This window comes from Nycticebus coucang, chromosome 6 (assembly GCF_027406575.1).
Source record: "Nycticebus coucang isolate mNycCou1 chromosome 6, mNycCou1.pri, whole genome shotgun sequence".
NCBI lineage: Eukaryota > Metazoa > Chordata > Mammalia > Primates > Lorisidae > Nycticebus > Nycticebus coucang.
Genome location: NC_069785.1, coordinates 98,236,918 through 98,247,258, shown reverse-complemented (window position 1 = coordinate 98,247,258; position 10,341 = coordinate 98,236,918). Strand labels below are relative to the sequence as shown.

The window sequence follows — 10,341 nt, the reverse complement described above, 5'->3', positions numbered from 1 at the left end:
TGTGATGTATATTTTCAATGTGAATAGATATCTATTAAAAGGAATAATCTTTTATAAACTGTGACTTCATAAAATCATCATACTTAGGCTATTACGGCGTCTAAATCCTTACTTGCTGCTATCTCCTAGTAATCTGCAACAATTTATTACAAATGCAAATTTTTTACCTTCTCTTTTCCTGAGCGAACATCTTTCCCACTAACAGAAATTCGCAGGAAATTTAATATGAAATAGTTTCAAACACTCTCCCCAAACCACAATATTTTAAATATGAATCTGACAAACTGCTAAGACTTTTCAATGTATTCAAAAGGGAACACAGAGTTCATACTTAATGATAATCGTCTTTGACTGTACAGAACAACAATAAAGAAGTGAATCGTGTGTCTGCATTTGTTTCTCAGGTCATAAGGGTGTTGGCGTAACATGTTGCTGATGTCATGTGCAAAGTTCACGATTAGCTCTACGGCTAACAAGATGCTCTGTGTACCAAGACCACGAAGGCTCAGGTGGTCCTTACCACCCAGCATCTCACTTAGCTCCTTCACTACCTCATCTGTGGGATAAACATATACGAACGAACGTGGCAACATAACATGAATTCTGGGATTTAATTTGCCCTTGGACTCCCTTGTTCAGCTTAGCTAACTGCCTGCACTCCATCAAACAATCTAGGCTAGATGTTTTCAAGATTAAATATTGCCATGTAAATAATTTCTATATTTTTCAAATGCTCTGATAAATACTAAAAACAGATGATTTCTTGAGATGATTATATTAGTAAACACAATTTACAGCACAGTAGTTGACATGACCCCAAGGAAAACCAAGGCACTCAGTTGATTTCACAAAAAACAGCTGCACAGAGATTATAAAAAAAAGGAAAAGAAAAGAAAGACTATACCTGGACACGCGTACGTGCCAGAGAATGGCGTCTTCTGCATGGGCTTTCTTCTCTGTTCTTTTTTTCATATATTTCATCATATATGGCAACAGTGTTATTTTATGAAGATTTGAAAACTTTTGCCTGACCAATAATACCAGAAAGTGGACTTAAAATTTTCAGAGCAGCTAAATTTAATTATATTTCCTTGTGAATATTTGGGGCATGTGCCCAAAATCGTTTAAAATGAAACATATATCTAAGGTAACATGAAAAGGGCCCCAAATACTTGGAATATTATGACAGAATTATTTCATAATTTTAATTTTTCAAACAAATATTTAGATGACTTTAAGATAAGTAATTTTGTCTCTAACTATTGAATCATTTAAACTTTGAAGCCTAAAAAAGTTTCCCTTTCATTAAAATAGGAAACTGAAATTGTACTTTGAATAACATAAATCTTAAATGCATGCCTGAGAAAAATTTTTAAAAGGTAATTAACTCTGGGAGAAAGAAAAAGAACAAGAGCAGGGGAGCTGAAATCCATTGTATCTTGGAAGCACTTTTTGTATGACTTGGAACTCAATGGAGTTTGCGAACCATTAACTTCAATTACACTGAAAACCCCAGACAAACCAGGATATTGTAAATCTCATTAATTTTAAACACATGGGGACCAGAATAAATGGACTTTGAATTAACTCAATCCAAATTTCCTAATATTAAAATACAATTGGTATTTAGTGGCTTTAAATTGCTTGCCAGTTAAAAAGACAAAATATATTGCCACTCTTAGGTTTATTACAATTTTATCTAGTTTTGAAGTTTCAAAATAATGTTCTAATACAGCAAAGTTCTGAGATTGAGAAAATATGGAAATTTCATTGATGTTTTCATATATTTTCATAAAATCTGGGGAGTTTTTTTGGTCAAATTTCTACTTTTTAAGAGAGCAACCTAGTTTAAGTTGGTTAAACTGTTAAATTCCAAACACAGAAATACAGACCAGTAAATATACCTCATGAGATATTAAATTCTGTAAAATTAAAATTTCCATATTTTTAAGTTTCATACTGCAATCATTTATATAGAGATGAGGCAAAGGATGACTAATACTGGCTTAACAATACAACTATAAAATAAAAAGACATACTGCTAAATCATAAGAATTAAAAACATGTTGCTCAAATAGCACCACACTTTCTAAAAACAAAGAAAAGTTATTTTTAGAAATCTGCCATGTGTGTGAAGCCTGGTATTTTTATTCCCATCCACTTGTAATGAGTAAAGTAGCTGTAAGAAAATATTATTATACTTATTTTTGTGTTATTTGTATCCACCTTTATAATGTTTGATTAGATTTTGTGTAAAATCTAATTGTTTGGAGGCAACGTTTCATCAAGAGTCTCTATTATTAATATGTAGCATTCTAATTTGTAAGTAAATATTATTAACCCCTATGTAAACTGCCATGTATTCTTTGTACTTCCAATTTACATTTTTAGGTATCTATATATAAAAATAGATAATGTATAATTTAAGCCCATCCACACTGAAAATCTGTAATACCCTGTTTCCCCAAAAATAAGACATCCTCTGAAAATAAGACCTACTTACAGGAAAGATAAGACGTCCCCTGAAAATAAGACCTAGCCCATCTTTGGGAGAACACCTTAAAATAAGACACTGTCTTATTTTCGGGGAAACAGGGTACACACACACACACAACATGTGAATACGTGAGAAAAAAATGTGCTTTGAAGCCCTTCTTGGACACAGTATTGTTGGATTTGAACTCAATTCTCATGTTGTTGAACTGCGATGTGATCACTTCTGGCACTTCGGCGCCACAGAACTTGCCATGTAGTTTGGACTCGGAGGAAAGACCACTCCAGATCTCCACGTAATCATACTTGCACACCTAGGAAAAGCCCGGCTGTCAGACTTGCCAGATTTGAGAATCCTGGATGACTGATATTTTTGAAAAATGTATATTTATCCCTCTTTACTCCCCTGGAAGTAACTGGAATTAATATCTTAAAAAAAAAAAAATCAAGAAAAAAGTTCAAGTAGGAGGCAAAAGGCTTGAAGAAAGATAAATCAGAGGGGAATTTTCCTCTGGATAGGTCTGAGACATTTATATGCAAATGTATGCTTCATTTCTATGTATTAAAAGCATACTTTTCAAAAAAATATGAAAAGTTGAGGAAAACTGTAATGAATGCTGTGGAGAGAATAATGCTGATGGTTACAAGGAAAGCAACAGCTGCTGCCCTTTAAAAAAGCATTTTTATTTTTCAATAGGAATTATGGAAATACTTGTGGTGTGCTGCCTTACTTAACACTGACAATCAGGAACTATGAAAACACTTGTCATGTGCTTTTTTTTTTTTTTTTTTTTTTCTTGAGGCAGAGTCTCACTGTCATCTTGGGTAGCCATGGCATCACATAGCTCACAGCAACCTCAAACTCTTGGTCTCCAGTGACCCTCCTGCCTCAGCCTCCTGAGTAGCTGGGACGACACACACACTCACCATAGCACCCAGCTAGTTTTTCTACTTATAGTCAAGATGGGGTCAAGCTCTTGCTCAGGCTGGTCTTGAACTTCTGAAATCAAGCAATCCACCCATCTCCACCTCTCAGAGTGCTTAGATTACAGGCATGAGCCAACTGGGCCCAGTTCTACTAATACTGACAACAATAACATGAAATTGGTACGTTTAGTCTATGAAAAAATCACTAGCGATAGAAATAATCTCATCCACTGCAGAGATTAAAAAAACTGAGGTTCAGAAAATTTTATGTAACTTGTCCAAAATTATAGATGGCATTGTGGTGATTAATAATGTAGCATTTGGCTTGGTCTGAAAAGCTACATTCTAATCAGAACAGCACCATTACTAACATTCAAAGCGAAAGACATGTACTTAGTATATAACAAAAAAGGTCCTTTGCCTTTCAAACTTATTAAAAGGACTGCCATTCCTTGATTTCTCTGAGTTTCTAGGTACCGTGAACATTGCGGGCTTGCTGAAGAACTGCAAACACATAGAACTCTGTCTAGGGGGATGGAGGCAGGAATTTATACTAGAATGAGGTATTCTGATTCTGATTTATGTGTGATATGCTATCAACAATAAAATGGAGGAAGCTAAATGAATGCCAGGTATTCTTAAGCAATTTTATGACCAGAAACAGATGTTTCTATACTACACTTTCACAAAGTTCCAGGAGGGCAGGTTGGAAAGAACACATCTTGCATGAATGACCCTATACATAAATGTGTAATTAGCAGGATTTAACAACGCATATGATTGAACCCTAGGGCATGATCTGTACTTTCAAATATGTCAACTCAAATTACTGGTTCTTGTGATATTAGGTGATAAATAAGCAAAATGCTTCTAGGAAAAATGAAACGTCTTTCTATCTGCTTGGTTACCACTGCCATTTATGCTTACGGAGGATTCTGTGCAGTATAAAACAATGTTTCCAAAGCTAAAAGATTTTTTGTTTTGACTTTACTTTGGGATATCAATATAATAAAGCAGTAAAGTTTTCAACTGACCTGGTGATTCTATAAGTCATTCTTTTTTTTTTTTTTTTTGGCTTGGGACTTTCAAACAGCCAAGATACAGAACTATGAAAATTCACAGAATTCTACAACAGCTTTTCGAAAAGTAGCACCATTATAAATCAGAGAATTCTGGGCTGTGTTAACCAAGTTTGTAAAGAGCACTTCTACGAATGATGACAACTGCAGTGAGGGTAGTGCTTTCAGAACACAACACCCCATATATGGAACCATTCACCCTCCTCCTTCCTGAATACAAATCTCAGGCCGCCTTAGAAATATCTACCAACTAATGAATCATGAGGACACACTCCCAGCTTTAGGGAAAACTATGGGGGTGGAGGTCAGATAGCCCTGAGTTCATGTCAAACCACAGGACTGGTAGGGAAATTATCATTTTCAAAATATGTAGCTCATGCAACAGTTTTTTTCTGAAAATGTTATAAAAATTATTTTCATGTAAATATTTCCTTAAACTTGAAGTAGTCATTAAAGGAAAATGATACTTCACGTGGATAAATTATGCTAAAAGAATAAATTGCTGTCTTTCCCATCATAAAACTCTTAACCAATGTTAATAATAACAAAATAATTCAAAAGGCTCCTTGAGCTCTAAGATTTTACAATTCTCTGATATATGTAAGTTCATCACATTTCGGACTTTAATTTCCCTTAAGATAACACAAACGCGAGCTACTTCAGAATAACAAGAGATCAAAAAAAAATAACAGAAGTGCCTTGTCTCCTAAAGGCAGAATTAAGGGGATGGGAAATGTAAGTAAAAGAAAAGTGGACAAAAAAGAAGCAAAGATACGTAAAATTTTGGTATAAAACCCACAAATATTACCAAAAATTAGTGCCCAAGGGGCACGGATGCACTTCCACTTCTGTTCTCACACCTCTCTGTAAGGGTTCAATAGATATACATGAAAGACAACATAAGTTTTGAGTTAATTTTATCATTTGTAGAAGGGTTGAATCGTGTTTATGCTAAAAGTACACACAGGAAAAAGTTGGTAGTGAAAGGATGCAAAATAAGTCAGAAAAAGGAAAGAAAGCCCAAAAGGCTAAATAAAACAGGGTGACGCCTGTGGCTGAAAGGAGTAGGATACCGGCTCCACATACCGGAGGTTGCAGGTTCAAACCCGACCCCAGCCAAAAACTGCAACAACAACAAAAAAAGACTAAATAAAACAAATGTCTGCAACTCTGGAATTAAACCAGAGTTGACCAATCATGCAAAAGACATTCTTCTAAAAGTCCCCATTGCAGGCGTGGCATTGCATTTGAATTTGGTGTGTGTGTACTTAGCACACAGGGATGTTCAAATAAATGATTCCATTTGTTTAAATGTGGTTATCTGATAGAAACTGTACCTTTAGTGCTATAAAGTAAACGTGTAGTAAGCTCTATTCTGAAAAACAGCTTCGGCTAAATGCATCTTTTGCTGAGGTTAAAAAATTAATCATTATTTATAAAACATAAGCATAATAGAAAACTACTTATCCAATGAAAATATACCCATCTCTACAAGTAAAATATACAAAGTTCTCCCAAATGGATATTTTTGATATGACTCAGCCAGTGGATTTTGGTTTATTTTTTTCTAGAAAAGTCTATGTGTAATGAAGTTGACCCCAAATACTCCACAGTTCTTTAATAAATCAAGAAAATGGTACGTATTAAATACACCGAGTAACAACTCCCCCCGTGTAATTTTCAACCTCCCCAAAAGTCTAAAATATCATCCAACAACCAACAAGAACCACAGCAGGGCAGAAAGGATCAGAAGGGCAAAGGGTGCCTACCCCACCTGCACAATTACATCGCATTCTATCTTCCCGTTTGCCAATTCGTTAAGAGATTTCCAAAACATGATAAAAATTCGATTTATTGTTCATTTACCTCATTTCCTTCCAATTCAAAAAACTCAAATTTCACAGAAAATCTATACTGGGTTGGAGCGACCACTTGCCACACACAGTTTTTATTTGGCGGTACTCCTTGGGCCAGCCGGGGGTAGTGATGATGCCGTTGAGCTTGGTAAGAAGTCCACCACACGCAGCTAAAAGCCAAGAAAAGAGAAGGGTATAAGTCTTTTTAATAAAGTCACTTCCTTCTTATCACCAAGCACGTCAGCCCCACTTATATGCTTTTGTAGCTTTGGAGGCAAATATATTATGGCTATGCTATACTTTAAACCATTTTAAAGTTGAGTAACAGAAATAAAAGTAGGTCTCAGTTTTCTTATCTTTCAAATGGGTATAATTATATCTTGCAGTTCCTCGGCAACTAAAGAATTAGGAGGAAAAAATTCATTTGGGGAGAATTCATAGTAGTGTTACGAGAATTAAGAAAAGGACACATGTAGAGCACAGTGTAGTCTGATACAGTAGAACAAAATTAATTTATTTCCCCAAACTCTTTTCTTCCCCCCAAGACAACACCATATTACTAGCAAGCACAATAAATTAAGGTAAACAGAATATATTTGTTATTCCAAAACTCTATTCAACACCTAATTTTCTCTCCCTTTTGGTGATCTTCTTAAATTTCCTTTCTTCCTTACTGACAGTGAAATTAGTAAAATCATGGTCTCCAAAAGCAACCTGCATGAAAAGATTATACACAACTGTACACGGCTCATAATTCCTAGGTGGCTAAAAGTTCCTAAGATAACTGGTCCCATTATTTGCCTTTGGGTACATGTGTAGAATATATGTAAGTGAGTGTATATATGTGATGTTCATAACTGCATAAAATATTAATCCTACCTTTACTTTCAGCACTTTTTGGTAAATTACTATAAATTAAAATATTTCTAGTTGCCACAGAGAAATAATAGTCATGTTACTTTTTTACTGTCTGGCATACAATGTCCTCTATTAAAAATACGCCACATTTTCTGTATAACTGTGTCTTTTTGTATCCTGGTATAGGCAGAAGATTGGTCGTCTAACAGGTGAGATGAAGATGTCTGAAAGGCAAACCTGAGTTCAGACTTTGAGGAGAAACAAGGAGTCTGTGAGTTTGTAATAGGTGATTAGGCGTGTGACATACGTGCAAATGATTTTGGCACCTTTGGCATTTATTATATCCTTTATTAGGATACAATAAAGAGCAAGGTGCTCATCTCCAGAGGATTCACACTGTAGTGAGAGACACCACAAGTAAACCAATGAATATGAGGGCTGACAATTAAGTGCGTGAACTTGCCCTGGACAAAGTGCTGTACAGCCGGCTGCTGACGCTCACTGTGGCCACTCTGATGTGCTCCCCTGGAAAAGCTAAGCACTGACGCCAGTCCAATCTTCAAAGCAATTGTGGAACTCTTTTTCCAGAATGACCGTCAGAGTTGTTCTTGTATATGGTACGGCAATTGAGTTCACAAACTCATCTTACAGACAGTGCTGTGAAGTATGGTGCAGGCACTGGTGTCAGTGAAGAGCTTCTCCGGGGAGTGCTTGACAGTGACTGAAGTGATGTTCAGCAACAGGAATGTAGCCCTTTTTCTAGGATGAGTTCACAAACGTAGTTGTCAACCTCATACATAAATATAAATAATGTTAAATCGCTACAAGTTCTGTGAAGATGAATTCAGTAGAAATAAAGGAGGAAGGAAGATCACCCAACTGATTCTGTCTGCAACTTGAGATATGGTGCCTATAAAAGGGCAGAGTTGGGGAAATTCAACCCAGCCAGGCTTAAATTCTGAAAGAAGAGACCACAGGTAAAGGTAATAAACAGTGTGCCAGGAACCTCGTTTGAGAAAGAGAAAATGCAGGGAACCGTGACAAAATGTCCCTGTTTAACTAATCATTTATCCATGAACGTATATTCCATTCCTGACTGTGCTGGATGGACATACAAAGGTGAATCCCACTCAGGACTGGTTACGTCAGTAAGAGACACTTAACACAGACCATGTTACGAAGAAGATACAAACCAGGGATGGGTGAACAGGTGGACAGACGAAAAGAGGGAGGGGTGGAAGGATGGATGGATGGATAGATGGATAAAAATCTAGATCTACATAGATAGAAACATAGTTTTTGTATTAATATATATATAAACATAGTGGCCTTGTATCATAGATGGATTGACGATGGATGGATGGATTGATGGATGAACGGATAGATGGATGGATATATTGATGGATCAACGGAAGGAAGGATGGATGGATGGATGGACAGATGGATAGACAGATGGAAGGATGGATGGATGAACAAATGGATGGGTGGATGGAAATTTAGACCTAGTCAGTGATTTCCAACCAGTATGCTGTGAGAGGATCTTAGGTGTACTGTGAAAATTTTTTTAAAGATCATTAATCAAGCTATTTTCAAAAAAAGTTCAGAGCACAGTATTTTCTTTTTTTTTAACTCTTTTTTTTTTTGATCAACATAATTTAAGGGTGCTGTAGAAGTTTAACTGTAGTTGAACTGAAGTTTAACTGTGCCATGAGGTTAAAAAGATTAAAAAGGTTGAAAAACACTGATCTAGACAGAGATAAAACCAAAATAGATAGAGATGTGTTAGTGGACTCATCTGTGTAAACAAGGTGGTCTGGTGACCATAGGGGAAGGACTGGTTTTTTTCCATTTTTCTTAAGTTTAGCAGAAAGGCGCTGTGTACACGTTATCCAGTTTCCCTCCAAGGGCAGCATTTTGCCGCATAGTGGAATCACAGCACCCGCAGGATGTGACAGCGACACTGCCCACCCACAGAAAGGACTGACCTTCAGCAGGAACCCAGGCCAGTTCCGCATCAGCTGAACTGAGCAGAGGACAGGGTGACCCTACGGGGGAAAGAGGACAGACAGAGACCAGAGCACACAGGAGGGGCAGCCGTACCTTCGCAGGCCCTGCGGTCGGGGCCCAGCTCGTAGCCCGGCTCGCAGGCGCACTGGAAGCTGCCCAGGGTGTTCAGGCACCGCTGCGCGCAGCCGCCGCGGTCGGCCGGGCACACTCGTACTCCTCTGCAAAAACGGCCACAGTTACGGAACAGCGACTTGGTTCGCATACAAGGGTGTCAGTGTTTTGAAAAATACGATGCTTCATGGCTCTGGGTAAACGGGGACAATGCGTGGCTTCAACAAACGCGTGGGGACAACGCAGAGCCCTGGGGACGCACCTGCCAGCCGGGCAGGGAGGGCGGAAGAGAGAGAAGCCCGCGGGCACAGTGGCAGCTCCTCCTCTCAGACACGGAGCGCAACAGGGCGCCCTGGCTCAGACACCCTGCCTGTTTCTGTGAATCTGAGGACAGGTGGGGAATACTAAAGCCTAGAGTGTCTTAAGGATTGAAATAAAAAGACCTTCCTAAAAAATGCATAGCGTCACCTGATTTCACATTACAGTTTTCCAGATAGAAAAAGTGCTTTAAAGGAATGTGGCAGATGCAAATTAAAATAAAACTCTGAAATTACTGAATAACTGGATTCTTTTTAAGTTGAAAACATTATGTTTCTCATATAGGCATTTTGGTCCATGAAATATAATCTCATGTTTTTATAAATACTATATAATCTCATTACATGCAGTAACATGAAACTAAATACAAATATATATTAAAGATATATACTACTTCTAAAAATGCCGGTGGCAGTACACTTCATAACCGCACTCTTCAGGAATAACCTAAAATGAGTCAGGAAAGCAGTAAACATCCTTTGGAGACATTATGCATCAGGAAAACATTAAGCATTTTTGATAATTAAATATATAAATATCACATGAAAGAATCTTGAGAGCCAAATTCCTTCTACTGTGCGATACATACAGAGTCTGTTGAACATGTAGGCGCACATTTTAATGAACACTTTCAGTACGTGTCGTAAAAGGCCAAGCTTTTCCTCCTGTAAGGCCCAGGGAAAAACAGTATA

General features: G+C 37.3%; 1 pseudogene; it reads right to left on the bottom strand.

The window, feature by feature from the left end:
• Positions 1 to 1,843: 1,843 nt before the first annotated feature.
• Positions 1,844 to 10,341, bottom strand: part of LOC128588807 (tolloid-like protein 1) — a 506,486-nt pseudogene continuing 497,988 nt past the window's right edge.